Below are 21,787 nucleotides of genomic sequence, written 5' to 3' on the forward strand. Positions count from 1 at the left end.
TTCCCCGCGGGTCGCTGCTTGTTTTAAAAGGCAGCATTTCTGCGGACAACACCCGGAGCATCTCTGCGGGAGCGGGGCTGGGGGCGAGGGCTGCAGCCGCCTTGTTTGCGGCGCACGGAGTCAGCAGCTGGGATTTTTTTTTTTTTTTTTGGCTGAATAATCCTTTACGGGGAGGGGGTGTGCGGGGAAAGGGGGGGGGGAGCTGGGGGAGGAGGGAGGGAAAGTGGATCAACATCACCGAAGGAGGACAGCGAGCAAGATTAGGGCTGGCTAATGATAAATGAGAAGGTGCCGCTGACAGCTCCGCGCTCCGCGCAGCGCCCGCCCGGCTGCTCCGCGCTCCCTCCGCACCCTCCGGCCGCCCGCTCCTCTCCAACCCGCCGGCCTGGCTCCAGCCCCCTTCTCCTCCCCCCTTCCCTTTTCTTTTCTATATATATTTTTAATATATATCTGTATCTATCTATATATATATATAATTTCCACCTCCCTCCGCATAGCGCGGGGGGGCCGCATCCCACACCCCGCCTCCCCGAGCATCCTCCGCGGGATTACGCGCTCCGCACCGGCTGCAGGACGGAGGGACGACGGCGGGGCTGCCGCAGGGGGTATTTCCTTCGCTGTTCTTCTTGGGGGGGGGGGTGGGTTGGGGTTGGGGTCGGGCCGGGGTGGCGGGGGGGTGGATAGACAAGACACCCCTCAGCACCCCATGGGGGAGGGGGGATGCAGTGGGGGTTGAGGTCGCCCCTCACCCTCCCCCCCCCGCGCCCTTTCTTCCCCCCTGGAGGGCTGGGGCGGGGGGGATGAAGGATGAAGGATGAAGGATGAAGCCAGGGCAGTTTATCCATGGGCTCTGCACGCCCCCCCCCCCCCCATCGTACCCGGGTGACCTTTCAAATCAAAGCCCTGCTCGTACCTACCAAGGTGCATTGGGCAGCAAGGGCTGGGGGGGTGATGGGGAGGGGGGGTGATGCACCCGGGCTCTCCCCCTCCCTCTGCCTTTCCCCCTCCCTCCCTCCCTCCTCCCTCCTCCCTCCCTCGCTGCTCCCTCCCTCTCTCTCTCTCTCTCTGCTGCATTTTGCATGAGCTATCTAGGTCATTAGCATTTTAGCGTATGCAAGACTTGACAAAGCTGATGAGAAGCCAGATGGGCCCCTCTCCTCTTTTTTTTGCACCACTTGGGATCTGAGCGAAAGGATTGACTGCAGCAGGCGAACGGGGGAAGGTTTATTGCGCTCCTCCAGACCCCCCCGTTTATAGCAGCGCGGCGGGGCTCAGGGCAGGCGGCAGAGAGCGGGCAGCGGCGGGCAGAGACGGAGGGCAGGTAACGGGGCCCCCCCGTCGCCCCCCCAACCCCACAGCCCGGGGGTTCTTTGATTTCATTGAGGGTTTTTTCCGAAGGGGGGTTTCGGTTGGGTTTTATCCCCCCCCCCCGCCCATGGGGAAGGGCGCGCCGGAGCCTCCGCGGGGCGCGGAGAACAAAGGCTGGGCTCCGCGGGGTCCCTCTCCCCCCTCCCCTCTTTCCCCCCCTCCCCTTTTTTTCCTTTTCTTTTCCCATTTCCCCTTCTTCTTCTATGCATTTTCTTGCTCCCGAGGAAAGGCCCCTCTCTCCGTGTTCACAGCGGACCTTGATTTAAATGTCCATACAATTAAGGCACGCGGTGAATGCCAAGAACGAGGCTGACCAGCATCGAGGCCGGAGGCGGCTCCGCGGCTCCCCCGCACCCGCGGAACCCCCCACGCCCCCCCAGACCCCCTAAGCCCCCCCCAAATACCCCCCTGAGCTCGGCCGCGGGGCGCGCAGGCAGCGCTGCGCTCCGGCGCAGGTGGCACCGCAGCGCGGGGAGGGGGCGGAGAGGGATGGATGGGATGGGATGCGATGGGATGCGATGGGATGGGATGAGGGGACAGGGCAGCTTCTACGGGGGTCCCCGGCATGAAGGAGAGGGGGTCCTTGGTCTTACAGGCGCCCGGGGTGCGGAATCTGGAGCTGTCACCCGGGGGTGCCCCGCGGGTGGGCCTCGGGGGGACGCGGCTGCTGCCCCCGGTGGGGGTCGCGGCTGCTGCCCCCGGGGCTGCTCCGCTGCCGCCGCTTTGTGCTTTGCCTTTTCTTTCGCCTTTTCTCCGCAGAGCGATGGGGTTTTTTCCCCTGCTAAAAGCAATGGCAGGTCTTGGGGTCACCGGGGCTCACGCTGCTCCCCCGGCGGGGGAAGGAGGGGGAGGAGGCTGAGGCAAAGCCGCTTTTTTTCTTTATTTTTTAAAGCTTTATTATGATATATTATTTTTTTCCGGTGGCTGTTTGTGTGTCTTTCCCCTCCACCCTCCCTCTCCTTTTAATCCTTATAATTTAAATCAAAAGTGCCGGGGAGAAGAAGGGGGGGAGCGCTGTGTCTGCAGGGCGAGGCCGGGCGTAAATCTCTTGGAGGGATAAACATGTCATTTGTTCCCTTTGTATGGTAATGCTGTCCCCCCCCCAGCTGCCCCCCCACCCCCCAGCAGCTGCCCCGGCCATACATCCTTCCTACAAAAGATCCCAATTACCCATCGGCTGCCTCATTATACTCCTTACACAGCCCCGGCGAGAGGCGTGTGTGTGCGAGGAGCCGAGGGGAAGGGGGGGATGAAGGGGGGTGAAACAGCACCTGAATTATTCAGAAAATAAAATAAAATTCAAGAAACGGGAGGCGGCGGGAGGGAGGGGGACGGAGGGATGCTGCGACCCCGGAGGGATGCTGTGACCCCGCGGCCTAACATGGAGCAAGTGCCCCCCAGAGCCTCTTGCAGCGCAGGGGCTGCTCCCCCTTCACCTCCCTTACCCCACTGGTTTATTTCCCCCCCTCCTTTTTCACGCTTTTATTTTTATTTCATATTTTTTTCTCCACCTGTTTAGCCATCGCCACCCCTCTGCCCTGCTCCCCGCTGGGGTCCTTCACCTCCCTGCCCTTCTCCCGTCCCTCTCCTTCCTTCCCTTCTCTCTGCAGCTGGAGGCCAACCCGCCCCGCTCATCCCGGCCCATCCCAGCGCTCCCAGCAGGTGCCTCGCACTGGGGGAGGACGGGCCTTAAAGTGGGGACAATCCCCCACCCCTCGGAGCTGTTCCGGGTTTGGGGGGCCCTCGGTGACGGCGCGGGGGGTCCATCTCTCTTTGCAGCTCCGCGCACGGACCCTCACCTACGGAATGGTGCCCTTGGGAACACTGACAACGGCTCGGGGTCCCTGGGACGCCTCTTTGCTCCCCCCCGCGGGGTGCTGCAGGTATTTCGGGACAGCCCTCCCTGGGCTTTCCTCCCGCCGGGTGCGGATGCCGCAAGGAGCCCGTCGGGTCGTGCCGTGCCGTGCCAATAAAGCTCTTTCCTCGCGGGTTCCCGCATCCTCTCCTTTGTTCGCGGAGGTTTCTCGCCCGTCTCTTTCCGGCAGCGGAGGCAGGACCCCCCTGAAGGACCCGCACTCAGCACCAGGTGGGGGATGAATATTAAAATCCGCCCCAAAATAAAAAACCTCAGCCTTTCAATTCGGCAGCACCACGGTCGCCTGTTCGACCCTGGGCGGGCGCCTCCACATCCTGGACCTCCAGGAGAGTCCGAATTGCCAGAGGGCTCTGGTTTAATGAGTAAAAGGGGAAAAAAGAAAGAGCTTTGGGGTGCCTTCTGTCTGGGATCACAGGCAGATCCCTGCCCCGCCGCACTATGCGCCGAGCATCCTCCTGCTGCACCGCCGGCCCCGGCAGCACCCGGCCCTCTCCAGCAGAATGGATTTTCCTCTAAAGCTGCAGCATGGGAGAGAAAAACAAGACCTGAATAACCACAAATAAATAAACAACCTGTTCATGTCTTGCAAAAATGGCCGGGATGAGGAGACACCATCACCAGGCATCTGAAGGCCGGAGGCCTGGGACCCCTCCGGGGCCTGGCTGCCTCCCTCGGGCTTGGCCCAGGGGGATGGAGAGGAGGGGGCAAGAGGCTCTTATTAATACTAATCCCAAGAAATATTACTATGCCCTGAATAAATCAGGCTGGGGGTTTCTCGAAGACCTTTGCCCCCTCGAGAGATGCTGCAGCACGGCCCCTCCTCTTCTGGGTGGACACTTTGGGAAGGGAAATGGAAATGGTGTGGAGGGAGGGGGGGGTGGACAGATGCGTTTGATTTTTTCACTGAGGGCTGGAGGAGGAGGTGGCACGATTTTATTCCAGGCACGTCAGCTCCCCCCTCCCTCCCTGTCCCCTCCTTCCTCCCTCCACCCGCAGTCCGATGTAAACATAACAGCTCGAAACCTGCCAGGCTCCATCCCCAGTTGGATTATAGGGGGGAATTAAGCAGCTTGTGAGGAGGTTTGATTAACATAGGGATGCCCCCAAATAACCTTCAGGAGTCTGGCCTCAAGGTCGTGCACTGCAAGGGGCTGGCAGGGCTGGGGACAGGGACCCTCAGGTACCCCATAATGTGGGGAGAGGGAAGGGATGGATGGAGCGGGGAAGTGGGACGTGCAGATCCTTCCATCCATGATTTTATGCCATTTTTATTTCTCCTGCCCACGTCCACCCCTGACCAACTCCCTCGCCATTGCAGCACTGCCTGGGCTCTGAGATGCTCTGGCTCCAGCGGGGAGGCGGAATGGTAGATGTGGGAAATTCCTCTATTTCCCTCATTTCCCAGCTCTCCGCTGAGTGTCAGCCCCGTCCAGCTCTGCTCTTCACCCAGCCAGGAAGGATGATGGTCTCCCAGCAGAAAGGTCTTTTCTTCCACATCCCCACAACATCCACCTCCTTTTTTCCATTTATTTTTAAGCCATGTGCCTCCTTGAACCGCAAACCAACATATCCCCCAGCAGCAGCAGCCAAAGTGGGCGTTTTATTGGGAAATCTAATCAGGTTTCGAGGGGAAAATCCTTTCTTAACGTCTCAGCTAAGCAACGAGCTCGATTAAATTGTTTAGACTACAAAAAGGGCAGAGAGTCCCATATTCTTTTTCCTCTCTGCTCTTCCTGGACAGCACTGTCATCTCCACACAGCACTCCACCGTCTTCAAAGCCCAAACAAGCCTCGATGACACAGGACTCACATGTTATTCCCCGACATCCCCCCTCTGCCCCGCCTCCCCCCAGCAACAGAGTCACAAATCATCTCAAACACTCTAAATTTAGCCCGGCAGCGAGACCACGAACAGGCATTTCAGTGACATCACTGCTGGAAATTAAGGGGTCAAACAGGGAAGCCGAACGTGGCTCCCTGAGGATTGGGGACACCCTGAGGAGCCACCTTGTTTCCCCTCTTAAGACATCTCAAAGCAGCCCCTCAAAACGTATTTTTCCCATCATCCAAAATGCCCAGAATTGAGCAGTCAATAGAATAATTCCCATCAGGAGCTGTGCTGAAAAGGCCGTGGGGCTCCAGAGGATCAGCGCTGCCGGGATGCACAGCGTGACCGGGAGAGGAGAAACCAAAGGAGCAAAGCCCATGAGCTTTGCCCGGAGCAGAGGCTGAGAGAGAGGCAATTCCTGCCACCTCGGGGCTGGAAGGCGTGTCCAGCATTCCCTGCTGGCTGGTGGTGGTGGAGGATACACCGTTTCCATGGTACTTGCACAGTTGTGTGTGTGTTCGGTCCCCATTCTCTGTGATTATGGGATGGTGGTGATGCTGTGGGATCCCAGGACCTGCAATGCTCCCTGTGTGCTTTTCCCAGAGCCAAAAACCACTGCACATTGGGAAAAGGGAGCTAGGGCTGAGTCCTGAGGTGGGAATGGGGCTGATTTGAAGCAAGAGGTCCTGTGTTCCAGAGGATGAGGAAAGAAGAGGGCTTCCCATGGCTCCCATTGCACTGCAGTTGGAGGGGCAGATCCCGACCTCCTCAACGAGGTCAGATGGATTCTTAGACTTATACAATCCCAGAATGTTTTGGGTTTGAAGGGCCTTAAATCTCATCCAGTTCCAACCCTCTGCCATGGGAAGGGACACCTTCCCAGGTTGCTCCAAGTCTCGTCCAACCCGTCCTTGGACACTCCCAGGGATGGGGTGTACCATTCTAGGGACGGGACTACAGTTTAATAAGAGGATCTTAAGAGACATGGAGCATTCAGACACTACCTGGACCCTCATCCAAGGGTGACATAATGCCCAGTGAAATCACAGTTCTTTAATCATTACCAATGCCAGGAGAGATTGAGTGGTAGCACTCACTCATGTGAACCTACAGATTGTGATACAATAACACACCTATGCTGGCCCCAGGAACCCTCATCCATAAAATGTCCATCCTACTGTTCAGTGTAAACATCCTCATTTTAGGACTTGAAACTGTCTCAGCACTAAAAATCACGTTAGCAGAAGCCCAGACCCTTCCTACCCTGCACTGTGTGTTCAAGTGAGAAAGCTGCACTCACTGAGTCCCTCTCAGAGTATTTTGGGATTGTTTAAGTCAAAATACAGGATAATAAGAGGATAAAATGCCCCAGTGGTTGGTCACTGGAGGTGACCAGCAGCACAACCTGTCCCCAAACCCAAGGCAAGGCCTGAGCAGCCTGGCTAGAGGATTTAAGTATTGTAAGCAGTATTGTAAGCAGAGTCCAGTCCTCAGCAAGTGTTTTCCAAGTGCCCCAATCACTCTTCAGCAGCCTTTAGGTTTGGGAGGTAGAGAAGTTGCAGAGATGGGGTTCACCCTGTCAAATCTCAGCTGTCCAAAGATCCTTTCCTACTTGAGAATCCCATTGTGTGATGCCCACTGTCTCCAAAACAAACCGCTCCCTGGACACTCCCATCTCTCTGCCAACCCAGGAAACAGTTCAGCAGGCCAAGATTATAAAATCATACAACCCCAAAATCCCATGGTTTGGGTTAGAAGGGACTATTAAAGATCATCTCAGGACAGGGAAACTTTCCACTAGACCAGTTTGCTCCAGGCACCATCCAACCTGGCCTTGGACGCTTCCAGGGATCCAGAGGCAGCCACAGCTTCTCCGGGAAACCTGTGCCAGGGTGTCACCACCCTCACAGTCAAGAATTCCTTCCCAAGATCCCATCTAACCCTGCCCTCTGACAGTGGGAAGCCATTCCCCCTTGTCCTGTCCTTCCAGGTCCTTGTCCCAAGTCCCTCTCCATCTCTCCTGGAGCCCCTTTAGGCATTGGAAGGAGCTCCAAGGTCTCCCTGGAGCCTTCTCCTCTCCAGACTGAACAACAAATCACTGCTCATGGGGTCATAACCTCTTGTAAAGTCCCTCAAGAGCGGCTGAGATGATATTTTTGGGGATCTGTTGCTCACAGCACCTAGATCCTTTGGTAGTCACTGACCCTTCACTTCTGCTGTGGTTTCTGGTAGCACAAAAAGTCCGGAAAACGCTGTCTCTGCCCTTTGAATTCCATGTTCACTTTGCCTCAGTGGCGAGAAATGAAAGATAAACCAACAAGCCAGTCACCCCTGCAGGATCAGTTCCTCCTAGAGGCACAAAATACGACATGATGGGTGAGAGGGAGGAGGTTGGGGATGGAGAACCAACATCCATCGGTGCCTAAATTTGATACGAATCGCCCCGGCCACGGCCGGGTACGAGGAATTCTCCGTCTCGGATACGCGCGGTGGCAATTTTATGAACGCTGGCTCATTTTCATGGAGATTTTTTGCCTTTCAACCCGAGTGTTTCCGTGTGGCAGCAGCTGTGGAGATGAGCTAATGCGGAGCTCAGTCATTTCCCTGCTGAAACACGGGTCTTCCTCCGCAGCCGCAGCCACTCCGATAAATATCTCACGCAGGGAAAGACAAAAGTAATGCCTGTGCACGTGTAATTTTCAATGTCAATGTGTTCGGCGATGAGTCGGAATCATAAAAGTTATTTCATTTATTACAATCATACATAAAGCCTCTTAGAGCTGCAGACTTGGAATAGGCAATTATGCCCATAGGTTAATAACACACAGCGATTTGACTGACAACTGGAATTAGATTTAAACACGGCAGAGTGGCATGCTAAAGGCACTTTATTAAAACTGTGGCTGGGGATTTGTTCAAAATACCAGTTGCATACCTTTCCTGGTGAAATATTTATAGATAGCACTATATTGTGGCCTGGTATATTGCTTTTTCTCCTCCTTTCCCCCACTGCTTTGAGCTCTGCTGGATAGCGAGGAATTTATCTGGTCAGATTTTCCTGGAGAGCGGGCAAATGCCCCGGGGGTTGCTTAACGTGGGGTGATGTGATGGGATGTGATGGGCAGTGGGAATGGGCCATATAGCAGGGATTAACTCTGTACCTGAATTTACCTCTCCATCCATCCTCTCTCCTTATCACTCCCCAGTGCAGCATCCTCTTAACGCTGCCCTGGTTATCCCAGAGTTAATGATCCCAATATCCCAGACAAAACCAGGGTCAGCTGCTGATATAGTCAGTAAAATAGATGTTGTTTGATTCATTTGATATTGTGACTTTTTCTTATCCTGCTACCAGGAAAGTTTCTCCTTTTGAGCTTAGTTCATCACAGGGATGGGTTTCCTGCAGCCAGGATGGAGTCCCTGCTCCAGGGGATTTTAATATCGAGGGAAAAAAAAAGTGTGTCAGGAATGACAGCAGAAAAATACTTGATCCCACCTCGGAACAAGGGCATGGGTTAGAGCCCAGCATTTCCCATCATTCTTGGAAAAAACACTAAATTGCTTTAAAAAAATAGCTAAGGACCAGCTGGGGCTGGACCAAGTGACATCCAAAGTTCTTGTTCCAACCTGACATTAGTCCATGAATCCAGCTGACCTGTAAATCAGGATTAAAATCCCAAAGGCTCTTTGTGTACCACTGCCATCACTGGCAGCCAATGGAGAAGACAGGTTACAGCTGAAACACCCTTAACATTAACTCCTAATTTCTATCTCTTGCTTTTTTTGCCTCATTTGCATGACGTTGAAAATCTCTGTATAATAAGAGCTGTCTTGCAGCCTATTCCAACCCAACAGCCATTCATGAGCCAGGGGTTAAAATCCAGGTGCACTGTATTGGATTCAAGGATTTATCTTAAAATTAGCATCCAGATCTCCAGATTCTCATTCTTCTAGAGCAAAACCTAATGGCATAAAATGAGAGTCTGAGCAAAAATTATCTTCCTTAGTTTCGAGGAAAGGGAAGTTGGGGGGAACTCAGCTAAAAAAGGAGCTCGAATCCACCATTCCATCATCATTCCCTGCCTGGCTGAGCAGTGTATTCCAGACCAGCAGCCAAGCTCTACTTGAAGATGTCCCTGCTCACTGCAGGGGGTTGGATTAGATGACCTTTAAAGGTCCCTTTTGACCCAAACCATTCTGTGATTCCATGATCCATGGACCAGGGGTCCCCAGTGAGACCTGATCCCCAGGATCAGGAATAGGTTGCAGCAAAGCTCTAGCTCCAGATTTTGATCCTACAGACATCTCCTTCCAACCTGGGGGGCCAAACCCCTAATTTCAAAGCCCTTATTGCCCAACAATTAAAATAAAATGAAGTCTGAGAGCACCACCTATAAAAAGATCATCCAGGCACTCCTCTTGCATTAAATATGAAGGCTCAGAGCCTTCCTGTGATGCCAGGGCAGGCAGGAGAGCAGCTCGCTGGGCTGGGATTACCTGGCAGTGATCCTGGTGCTGTGACCTTTCCCCAAAGATCAGCCTGTTGAGCGGCTCCCCGCAGGGTTGGCAGTGCCCACGGCAGAGGTGGCACCGTCCCCACATGCACAAACACTCTCACACACTTCTCCAGCAGCTTTTTCCAGCAGATTTGCTGAGTGCCAGTGCCAATGGCAGCTTTGGAAAGAGGAGAAGGTGCCAAGAGATGAATTAACCAGAGGCTTGTGCAGGGGCACACGGTGGGCACTCGCTCAATCCCGGGGCAACTCGCTTTGTTGAAATGTCCATGGGAGAGCAGCCCTTCTTTTTTTTTCACTATTTTTTTTTTTTTTTGATGCCCTGAAAGATTTATAGCAATCTTTGTGAGGTTCTCCCTCCTATCACCGATAAAACTCCTCCTGGCATGACTTCAGCCCAGGATCAGTTTTTCAAGCATGGCAGAGAAGACCTTGGTGATTCAGAGCAAACATTCAGTCCTTGGCTGTAGCCCAGTCCAAAGTCAGGGAGATATCTTAGTGTTTCAAGGCATGGAATGGAGGTGCATATGTGAAACCCATAGGCTGGTGACATGAAGGATCAGGGCTGACAGGGCCTGATTGAGCCCAGCCAACATTTGCCCTCTCATCTCGATCCCAAGCAGACAAACCCCGGAGCGTTGGGCGTAGGTGGTTTGTCACCCTTTCAAAAGAGATCCTTGTGTCACCAGCTCATGTAATTCTACCATGCATCTCATTTTATGAAGGCACAAATATCTGTAGGAAAACATATGCATATGTGTTGTTTTTCTTACAGCCTCAGGCCCAAATGGGCAAAACCCATTTTTTAAAAACCCCAGTCTTCAAAATGTCTGAGGGGTGAGCTGAGTTTACTTGAGCAGCTAAAAAACCAGAAGGCAAATTTGAAGCACATTAGAAAGAGGACTAAAAATGCAATCAAGAAATTGGAACCAATTTTGTGATCTGGGGGTTTCTTGCTGTGATTTCTGGGTGTTTGGGGTTGAAGATAATGGAACTGGGAGCAGAGGGCTGCATGGTTTTATTTCAGGATCAATATCAGGGTGGAGCAAATGGTGTATTTATCTGCCAGCACACACAAGGCTTAAAAGATCTAATTGTGCCTTGTTTTACACTAATGCAGCTCTGTGGCACCACCAGAGAGTACCAGAGTACCCAAAATGTGCTTATTTTCCAGTCCTCTCTTGACTTTTGTTGTGTTTCCTGTCCATCCTGGTCTTACCCCATCCTGCACAGAGGTTTTATGGATTAGTTTGGGGATGCCCAAATCAGCCTCACTTGTCCCTCAGGGTAAAAAAGGAATCAACATCATCTGGTAGGAGTTCCCACTATGAAATAAAGTCTTTATGGATGATCTTAATTGGGGGGAGACTTCAAGGACATACCCAGACCGGCAGAGACATCCAGGAGCAGTAATTGCACAAGGAGATGAGATTCCCAGGGAGACCCAGCCCAGACTCAGGGACATGAAACCACAATTGTCATCTGTGATGAACAACAGAGAGGGGAACGTACAGGAAACAGCAATTAAACCATTAAAGCCTTGGGCAGCTTCCCAGTGACCAGCAGCCTTTAGCTATATAAATATCTCACATGGCATAAAAGGAGCTGTTCTCTACCCATTGTGTGTCCCCAGTGACCTTCAAGAGGGACAAGTGGGGAGGGATTGTCACCAGACACATCGACCTGGGGTCTTCTGCTCCATCTGAGGAGTGACACATCTAGAAGGGGGCTTGGTTCCCTTCCAAAGGGATCTCCTGCTCCCCTCAGCAGTGCTCAGCAGTCCCAGTGCAGGTTGAAATTATCCTACAGCCTAATTACTGCCCAGATCTGCAGCCTATAAATAAATACCTGGCCCTGGTGTAGGGAAATGACTGACCTGCTGTTGATGCTGGGTGGTACCAACATCACTGGAGATGGGGAGCACAAAGGAAGGCAGAGGGGTTCCTTGGTGGCAAATGTGCTGCTATTAACATGTTTCAGTGTTGAGAGAGAGGTTTCCACAGCTAATCTGAATATGGTCATGTTTTGTATCACACCCCAAACACCCTGAGCCTCTGCTCACTCCAGCCTGGAGCAGATATAACACCTCCACCATATATAGCATAGAATCATGGAATGGTTTGGTTGGAAGGGACCTTAAAGCCCATCCAGTTCCAACCCCTGCCATGGGCAGGGGCACCTTCCACTACCCCAGGTTGCTCCAAGCCCCAACTAACCTGGCGTTGGACACTTCCAGGGGCAGCCATAGCCTCTTTTGGCACTATGTGCCAGGGCCTCCCCATCCTCCTAGCCAACAATTGCTTCCCAATATCCCATCTAACCCTGCCCTCTGGCACTGGGAAGCCATTCCCCCTTGTCCTGTCCTTCCAGGCCCTTGTCCAAAGTCCCTCTCCAGCTCTCCCGGAGCCCCTTTAGGCACTGGAAGGGGCTCTAAGATCTCCCTGGAGCCTTTTCTTCTCTAGGTTGAACACCCCCAGCTCTCACATCCTGTCTCCAGAGCAGAGGCGTTCCAGCCCTTGGAGCATCTCCGTGACCTCCTCTGGGGATGAGCCCAGGACACGGGGGTTTCAGGGCATGTCCAGCTTCAGAGGTGTCTCCAGAGACTCTGCAAGGACAGGCTCACTCTGTGCAGGTACCATCATAAATCCCAGCTCCTGGATTCAAGGGATTCTCTGGTTTTCTCTTTTAAAGTTTCCAGTCAGCAGCACAGCAGGGAAAGGCTGGGAGATGCAAGAGAGGCTCCACAAGCAGCAGCAGAAGGGAAATCCAAACTCCTTCTTGTACAGACAATAAAAAGCAGTTCCCATGCAGGGACGACAGGGTCAGCACAGGCATGAGACTGTTCCCAAGGGACAATTTGGATGAAACTACCTTGTTAGGAGAGGAGAGAGGTGACTTTTTTTCAAATCTTTTTGTTCCCTGCAGCAACAGACACCTGAGCACAGCTCTGTGCTGGTCCCTGGGAGTCAGCAAGCAACAACTGGGAAATTTTCAAGTTTATTTTAACAGTCAAGCTGCAAAATATCTCAAGGAGTGCTGAAAAATTTGCTCAGTAATTACAAATGGTTGTCATTTATTCAGTAAAAGGAACAACCCTGAGACTGAGATTGGAATAAAAATAACCCAAGGAAGATCGATGATCGTAAAAAAATAGCCATAACCAAAGTTTTCAGCGGGCAGAAATCATTCTTGGCATTTATCAGCATGGCCACATGTGCTGCTTTTTGGGAGAGGAGTTTTGGGGATAGATACCAAGACTGATTGCCTCATTCAGTCTGGATGGTTTTGTTAAAACCATCGACAGAAGGTTTAGAGATGTTTGCATTTAAATGGTCATCCTGGGGTTTCCAAGCCATTCCTGCTTTGACACGTCTGGATCTGTGACTCTGTGAGATGAGCAATACTGTACGCACCTCTGGGGGACCCAGACTGGTATAGTCATACCAGGGAGTGTCAGATGTGCTGTTCTGGGGGTACCCAAGCAGGAGGAGATGCTGCCCTGCACCCCTGCAGGATCTGTGTCTTCCAACACCTCCATAACTTCTCCCAGTTGGAGAGAAAAACCCACCTCTGTTTTTTTCCAACAGAAACCTCCACCCATAAACTGCTGGTACCACATTTGGTGATTTAACCCTGAGAATGGCTCTACAGTCCTGCTGGCTGAGCTCCACGGTGATGGAGAAGTAGGGAACTCACTGGCAGTCCTGCAGTACCTTTCCCTCCCCACCAGCCATGGAGGATTTCACTGCAATTCCTCCTGCTGCAAGGAGTGATGCTGCAGCAGAGTGTCTGCAGGATGATGAAACACAGAGGAACTGTAATGAGATTTCAAGTGAAGCCAGCTTTTCCCCTGGCATGTCTGGTCTGGATAAATCCAAATCGTTCTCAGGGCAAAGCCCACGTGAAGGAGGAGCGCCCTTGACCAGACGCACTGCGAGCCCCAGACAGGAAGCCTGACACAGCTCTTCCCATTCACACCCCTCCCTGCGGATCAGGAGGACAAATCCTGCATTGCAAATAGCTCATCTCAGTCAAGGAACAGCAGGAATCTCATTGATGTGGCCAAATCCCACACAATGCAGCCAGGGCACGGCACAAGGTGGGGGGGTGCTGTGTGGGGCTGAAAGAACCACCAGCCTCTGGCAGAGGATCTGATTTTGGCTCTTCTGACCATTCCTGAGCAGAGATTAGCTGGAATGTGCAGTGCATCCCTCAGCATTCCAGAGCAGCAGCCACTAGAGGGGGGTTCAGGGCTGTACAGCCACAAGCTCAGTCCAAGAGTGGGACTCGGAAAATCTCCGCAGCCTTTGGGAAGAAGGAGCAACTCAAAACTCTGTGAGAAGAAAGGCTTGGAGAAGGATGGAAGCAAGTGATGCACAGAGGAATCCACACCAAAATGCCTGTGTGTGGTTCCCCATTGTGCTGTCTCAGAGCAATCCATCCATTTGTTAAATATTCATGTGGAAGTGATACCCTTCTCACAGCACAGCTGCACAGCTGGAAGGAGGCAGCACAAGGAGAAAAAATGGCCAAATTTTTTTCCAGTCAGAGAAACACAGTGACAATTTGCTGTTTTTAAAGTAAGCTGCCATAAATATCTGTGGTTACACCCCTGTAGTCAAGCTTTTTACTTTTTATGGGAAAACAAATCTCGTCAGTGGAGAGTTGAAAGGGAAGCCACATGTTCAGGATGCTAAAGCTGCAGGGATGGCTGATGGACACATCTAACATCTCAATTAGTCACTCCTGAGGTCTCTCTGGTGTTCTGCACCCATCCTGTCCCCTGACTGACCTGTCCCATGCAATTTCCATCACTTCAAACTGGGCTTATAAGCAAGATAGGGAAAAATTTTATTAGGGTTTGTTGCCATAGGACAGGAGTGGTGGTTTTAAACTAAAAGAAGTTGATTTAAACTCGATATAAGGAAGACATTTTTTTATGATGAGGGTGGTGAGGCACAGACACAGAATTCCCAGAAAGGCAGTAGATGCCCCAAACATTCAGGGCCCAGTTGGATGAGGCTTCGAGCAACCTGATCTTCTTGAAGATGTCCCAGCCCATTGCAGGGGGTTGGAGTAGACGAATTTTAAAGATCATTTTCAACCCAAACTGTTCTGTGATTCTGTGATGACACAACACCTGGGTGCCAGCAAAGAACTGGGCCTACAAGTGCCCCATTTTGGTCATGCTGATGAAAATCCATCCATCCCTATGAGCCAGAGGTGCTCCATATAGAGACCAGGTCTGTCCATCTCCCATCTCTTTGTCTGCCCACGTGTGTCTGTAAAGCTGTGGCAGTCCTGGGGTTGCTCTGGGCTGGGAAGGGAAGGATGGGGCTTTCCCAGGTGGAATAATTGCTGCAGGACAAAATGGTACCCAAGCATTCACACCATGGTACCCTCGTGGTGGTGGTGCTGCTGCTGGTTGCTACATGGATTGAGGTTGCTTAGCAACTTCTCAGCACTGGAGGGGGAACGTGGGAGCTGGAGAATAGAAGGGACGTTGCTACTGTTGTTTGTGGGGCCATACATTGAGTTACCCCAGAGCACCCAGACCTTGCTCCCAAAAGATTTGTGACACTTATCATAGAATCGTGGAATTTTGAAGGTTGGAAAAACCCTCTAAGATCATCCAGTCCAGCTCTTAACCCAGCACTGCCCAGTCCACCACTAAACCGTATCCCCAAGTGCCACATCCACGTGCACTTTGAACACTTCCAGGGATGGTGATTCCACCACTTCCTGGGCAGCCTGTTCCAATGCCTGACCACTCTGTCAGTGAAGAAATTTTTTCAGTGATGTGACAGCACACCCAGTCTTGTAGGATGCCCTGATGCCCAAGAAACCACAAGGAAACACCCTGCTCTGCTTTGGCACCTGCATCCAGTGATGCTCCACTGTGGGAGCTCAGCTACATTCCTTGATTATCCCATGGGGCAGTAGTCCAAACCCAGCTGGTCCCAAACACACCAGTTCTGGACACACATGCCATGAGGGTACAACCCAAGGTCAGCCAAGAAATTAGGTCCTGGGACATCCCCAGGAGCAGTGGAACAGGGAAGCCCAGCTCCAGCTGGAGAGGCATGGTTGGGAAGTACTGCTGGCAACTCCACTACCAGAGCAGCACCTGGATAAATGAACACATCTGGAGAGGGAATCTTCTAAATCACTTACAGCCACTCTTAAAAAATAGTCTGTACAGCTTTGTTGAGCTAGATTATAGTTTTGCCAAGCAAATCCGAATTTCCTTCAGTTATTCCTGGAGAGCTCTGCTGCTGTGACCTGTTGCAAGGACACAGGCAGGGAAAAATCTCAATACAGCCCACACAGTTCAAAACATGACATCTCCACGTCCAAGAAAATGCTCAGCTGAGAATATTGTCCAAGTGCTCCACAGCCTGGGTTTTTCCAGTTTTTTTGCTTGAATATTGAAAAATCCTCCTCTTTTTTCCCCTCCACGCAGAAGGTACCTCTCACTTTCCCAACTCCCTGAAGTCTGTACATGGAAATCCCGTCTCCAGACTGGGAAGCAGGATCATAAACACTCTCCCTGTTCTTCTACTTGTCCCTAGACACCATTTTTCCACCACACTTGGAGACAGGATCCTGGGCTAGATGGACTTTGAGCCTCCTCCACAACAGTCATTCTTGGGATGTAGAGATCTACCCTTGTCTAGTTCCTCGCTGGAGTGAGGAGCAACTTCCCTATGGGCTGTTTCTCTATTTATCTACATTTTAATGCCACAGATACATTATTCTGAGGCTGCAAAGGCTTTAAACCACGCAGTCCCCTCAGAGTAAACTTTTTAATTTTGTTTATGTGAATCCCCAGCATCTGTGTTTCTAATCCAGAGTATTTTCTAACAGCATAAGCAAATAAATTTATGCCACTTCAGGCCAAAAGCCTACAGATTTCTTAAATATATTTACCTTTACACATAAACCTCTTCTCTTCTGTCTGTTTTTTTCCCATGCTACAATTTTTCATATTTCCCCTGAAAGGAGGAAGCTCTTTAATAGCACAGTAACACCCTGCTCTCCATCACTTACCTACCCAGTGTTTTGCAGACTCACTGTCAATCATTCGATACCCTGCTCTGCTAAATGCTGTCATTAGACTGTTTTTCTGTCCTTCACCCTCCTGCCACCAAATTATTGTGGTGAAAGCAATTTTTTTTTAAGAGATAATATTTATTTTGCATTAAAATACCTACAAACACCCGGTTGTTCACGGTGCAACATTGTAAGTAATTCAACATTATGTTATTTAAGTATCACACCAACACTACCATCTTGTGCCTTTGTTCAGGGACAGGGTTTGGATGGGAATGATTTTAAGCTGCAGGATAATATCCCCGTGCATTTGAATTGCTCTATTACATTAATTTTTATGGGAAAATCTGTTTTCCTTTCCATCAAACCACTAAGAGGAAGACTTTTTTCAGGACCACGCTCTCGCTGTTTAATGGAGTTCCTCTATGCTAAACTTTTATGTCCTAAATTTTTATTTGTGGCATTTTTCTTTTCAAAATGTTGCCTTGCCTTTGCCATTTCTGTAATTCCATGTAGGACTGCTTTTCATTTATATTTTTCACTTTCCATCTCTGAAATCCTGTTCTCTGAACATCATCCCCATCGGTGCAACAGACTCTGACAGATTTTCATCCTTTGAACAGACACACCATTTCCTGAAACAATTTCCAGTTTATCTTTTTGAGTTTATCTTTACATCAGTTGCAGAAACACCAGAACTAGGAAGGATCTCTCCACCATATAGGCTGAAACCTGTCCCTGCTCAGTGGGATGAGGTTTTTCTTGGCAAAGCTTAAGCTGCAGATTCAAGTGAAAATTAATTTATACCCCAGTATCCAAGTCATATTTAATAATGTAAATAGATCATCTTTAAGGTCCCTACTAACCCAAACCATTCTATGATCCTATAATTCTATATTAAGATTCAAATTTCTATTCTTGGGCTGATTATATTCTGTATTCTCCAAATTATCACTTCTAGTTTTATGGGATCTCCTAAAAGCCTTCAGCTGAGACTTTCAGCTCCAGCTCCCACTACAACCACAGATTCCTTTAACCCTTCAAACCTGCACATTAATTTCACAGTCTCAAATTTCTTACCAAGAACCAAATTTCTGGCACAGAATTTATATCTTTTAGGAGTTTCACTCCTTCCAGGAATATGTTCTCATTGCAGTTCTGCAGCACAACTGAGAATCAGAGGATCGTGGAATGGTTTAGGTTGGAAGGGACCTTAAAGATCATCCCATTCCAACACCCTGCCATGGGCAGGAACATCTTAAACTAGACCAGGTTGATCCAAGCCCAACCTGGCCTTGGACACTTCCAGGGATGGGGCAGCCAGAGCTTCTCTGGGCAACCTGTGCCAGGGCCTCACCACCCTCCCAGCCAAGAACTTCTTCCCAATATCCCTTCTAACTCTACCCTCTGGCAGTGTGAAGCCATTCCCCCTTGTCCTGTCCCTCCATCCCTTGTCCCAAGTCCCTCTCCAGCTCTTCTGGAACCCCTTTAGGCACTGGAAGGGGCTCTAAGATCTCCCTGGAGCCTTCTCTTCTCCAGGTGAACACCTCCAGCTCTCCCAGCCTGGCTCCAGAGCAGAGGGGCTCCAGCCTTTGGAGCACCTCCATGGCCTCCTCTGGCCTTGCTCCAACTTTCTCTTCTTCGTTTAAATGGAAGCTGTGAAACAAATCTAATTCCTCAGATTTATGATTTATTTTTTTTAACTAATGACAACATTTTTGCTCATCATCTGTTTCAGCAGCACCGTTTTCCTTCTGGAAAAGATGAGATTATTGCTTGGACATTCCCCTTGTGGGGATTTTGGCTTTGTCCATGCTGCTGTGAATTCTTCCTTGATTATCCATTGAACGGGGCAGAGCCATCATACAGAGCCCTCTGAGCTGCACAAAGTGTTCAAAGCAGTCCATGGGCATGGTCCTGGTGGTTCTCTCTTGGCTCCATCCTTCTTCTCTGGTGAGGATATCAGGCAGGAAAAAACTCTCAGGCTCCTTCCTTACAGGGACTACAGAATCATTCCCAAAATATCCTTGATGTTGTCTTTGGCAAGATGAGACCTGGGCACTGTTTGAGACTGAAAACTTGCACAAGATGAAGTTGGTAATGAAGTTCATCTCCTTCAGAGCTCATAGAAATTGAGAATCATCAAGCAGATTGTATGAGCACTTCCAGTCCACCTCAATACATATTGGGTGTTTTGTAGCCATTCCATGAGCACAAGGAGCTACACGAGCAAAATAAATGATTTAATGGTCCAGCTGCATCTCTGCAGGTTTATTTGCACAGCCAGAAAAATGGGGCAAAACCACAGTTCTGATCAATAAATCTAAGCCAGTAAAACCCCATGGTGGATATAAAATCCAGCACAAAATCAATTAACCGGGTTGGAAAAAGAAGCTACTTGTACATATGATGTGGGTTAAGCGTAGCCTGAGTTTATATTAATGTAACTTCATGTGGTCACAAGTTTTAGGGCCAAAATCTTTCCTTGTGTCATTCTCAAAATTATCAATGGCCACCAGCAGGTGGATAATGCCACTAATTCCGTCTTTCAGGAAGAATATCTTTTCAGGAAGGATTTCTTCCTGGAAAGGGTGGTCAGGCATTGGGAGGAGCTGCCCAGGGAGGTGGTGGAGTCCCCATCCCTGGAGGTATCCAAGGAATGACTGGATGTGGCACTCAGTGCTCTGGGCTGGGTGACAAGGTGGGGATCGGGCACAGGTTGGACTTGATGCCCTTGGAGATCTTTTCCAACCTAAATTATTCTGGGATTCTGTGCAGGATAACACAGATGATGTTAAAGCCATGAGCCAACAGAACCTGCTTGCTTTCGAACTCATCAGAAAGAGCAATCAGACCTTTTACTGGAGAAAATTAAAAAGAAAACCATCCCAGGGGATGAACTGTGGAGATTCTCAGAGCTAAAATAGACTCACAGGTTTCCTTGGATGCACATCCATGGACCAAAATATTGGTTATAGTCTGGAGAAGGGTCTGTGACTAAAGACATGCCTGGGAGTTTCTGTGCTGAGAAAGAATTTGGAGGGGGTTTGGGCAGGGATGAAAAACCCTCCACGGTGCCTTTATTTAGCAGCTCATCTGGATAGAAATGCCCAACAGAAGCCCAAAGCTTGTTTAACAGTTTAACATTCATCCTTAGGAAGCATCTGACACACTGTTTCTGTACAAATAACCACAGCAGTGCTGTACAGATGACTTATTTGGTTTCCCAGTGGGTGTGTAAGTAAATTAGCAAAAAATAAATGTCATGCGGCTGTGACTTACTCCAGTTCTAAAGGCTCTGTTTTCCCTCTGTATTTTTGTTTGTTTAACAAGTTCTTAATTAAATTCTGTTTTCTAGCAGTTGAACTAACGTGATGACACAAGACGAGGTTGTTTAGAATTCAAATCTTCCCTGATTTCTCATTGTTGCAGAGGAAGAGATAACGGCAGTCGGGGCCCTGAGAGCCGACTTCCCCTGGTCGTGTGTGGCTGTACAATCAGCCAAGCAGTTCTCCCGTTCAAAACCCTACTGCTCCGATGGGTTTGTGTCACTATTTTGAGATGACTACACACTAAAAATAATGTATGGGCTCCCCCTTCTGCCCGAGAACATCAGTGCATGGAAAAGAACTGTAGATAAATGGAATGGTTTGGGTTGGAAGAGACATTAAAGATCATCCCATTCCAACCCCCTGCCATGGGCAGGGACACCTTCCACTAGTCCAGGTTGCTCCAAGCCCTGTCCAACCTGGTCTGGAACACTTCCAGGGATGGGGCAGCCACAGCTTCTCTGGACAACCTGTGCCAGGGCCTCCCCACCCTCACAGGGAAGAATTCCTTCCCTAAATCCCATCTAACCCTGCCCTCTGGCAGTGGGAAGCCATTCCCGCCTGTCCTGTCACTACAAGCCCTTGTAAAGAAGGGCCAGGATGACTTTCTGAAGTGCCAAGTTCCTGTAAAATACACCAGGAAGTGTGTTGAGCATCTCTGAGAGGCTGGATCAGCCTGTTCCCAGAGCCACACACTTTGATAATCCTATTGGTGCTGGCAGGGCAGGGGAAAAAGCAGCTCCACTGATTTCTGCAGCAGCAAACATTGTGGATCTGCAACCCACACATGGAGAAAGGGCCACCACGTTGTTTGCAGTGGGAATCCAAATTCCAAATTATTACCAGATTATAATTTAAGTCCTCTAAGTCTTCACTAGGAAGTTCTCCCCCAGAGAGAGACCAGCATCAGCAAAGGGTTCAATCCCTGGATCTTTGGCACCTGTTTTAGAAATGAAAAATTGTCTTCCAGGCACAACTTCTCTCTCCCAGCTGCAAGGAGGGGAGATAACCAATGTCACAGAATCATGGAATTGTTAAGGTTGGAAGAGACCTCTGAGATCATCAAGTCCAACCATCAGCCCAGCACCACATTCACCACTAAACCACATCCTTAAATACTATATCCACATGTTTTCTGAGCACTTCCAGGGCTGGTGACACTACCACTTCCCTGGGCAGCCTGTTCCAGGGCTTGACAACCCTTTCTGTGATTGGATACTGTATTTTTAGGAGCTGAGGTAGGTTTGAAAGGTACTCTCCATTTCCCACCCAAGCCTTCAGCAAGTTTTAGAGCATTCCTGTAATTAAAGGATGTAAAAAAAGGATGGAGTGGGAAGCAAACAATCTCATCTATTTATATATGATTTGGATCATGAGGGCAGAATGATCCAAAAGATCATTCTGGAAGAAAAAATCCCTAAAGTGACTGAAAGTGGAGATAAAGCACCAGAAGCTCTGATTATGAAAGAAATTGAAGATTTAAGGAAATAATCGAAGATTTAAGGAAAGAAGGGGTCAGAGACTTCAGTGGTCTCTCCTGGCTCTAGGACATATCATTAAAGGCAAATCCTGATATGGGATAAGTCTAGGAGTGCCCTGGTAAGCCTAGAATCCACCACTCCAGTATTTCTGGTTCTTCTGTGAATTAAAGTGTGCTCCTTGTGCAGGTAATTTGTTTAGCTAATTCATGTGAATATTCAACTTGTAGGAGTCTATTTTAATCCAGATGCTGCCCCAGCATCACCCATGAACTGGCCACTTCCCACACATCAGAATGGCCAAAAAGTGGTCAAGAAAGGGATGTGCAAAGCTGGAAGTA

At 50.0% G+C, this 21,787-nt stretch overlaps 1 long non-coding RNA gene across 2 annotated transcripts; it reads left to right on the forward strand.

Annotated features, from left to right (window-relative positions):
- The first annotated feature begins 205 nt into the window (after positions 1-205).
- Positions 206-3,366, forward strand: LOC116784634. Of its 2 annotated transcripts, none has more exons than XR_004356180.1 (2): positions 206-605; positions 3,148-3,366. It is a non-coding gene; the product is annotated as an uncharacterized LOC116784634 (long non-coding RNA). The 2 variants fall into 2 exon arrangements; XR_004356179.1 differs by lacking the exon at positions 206-605 and adding an exon at positions 1,035-1,321.
- Positions 3,367-21,787: the final 18,421 nt, after the last annotated feature.

This window comes from Chiroxiphia lanceolata, chromosome 3 (assembly GCF_009829145.1).
Source record: "Chiroxiphia lanceolata isolate bChiLan1 chromosome 3, bChiLan1.pri, whole genome shotgun sequence".
Classification (NCBI taxonomy): domain Eukaryota; kingdom Metazoa; phylum Chordata; class Aves; order Passeriformes; family Pipridae; genus Chiroxiphia; species Chiroxiphia lanceolata.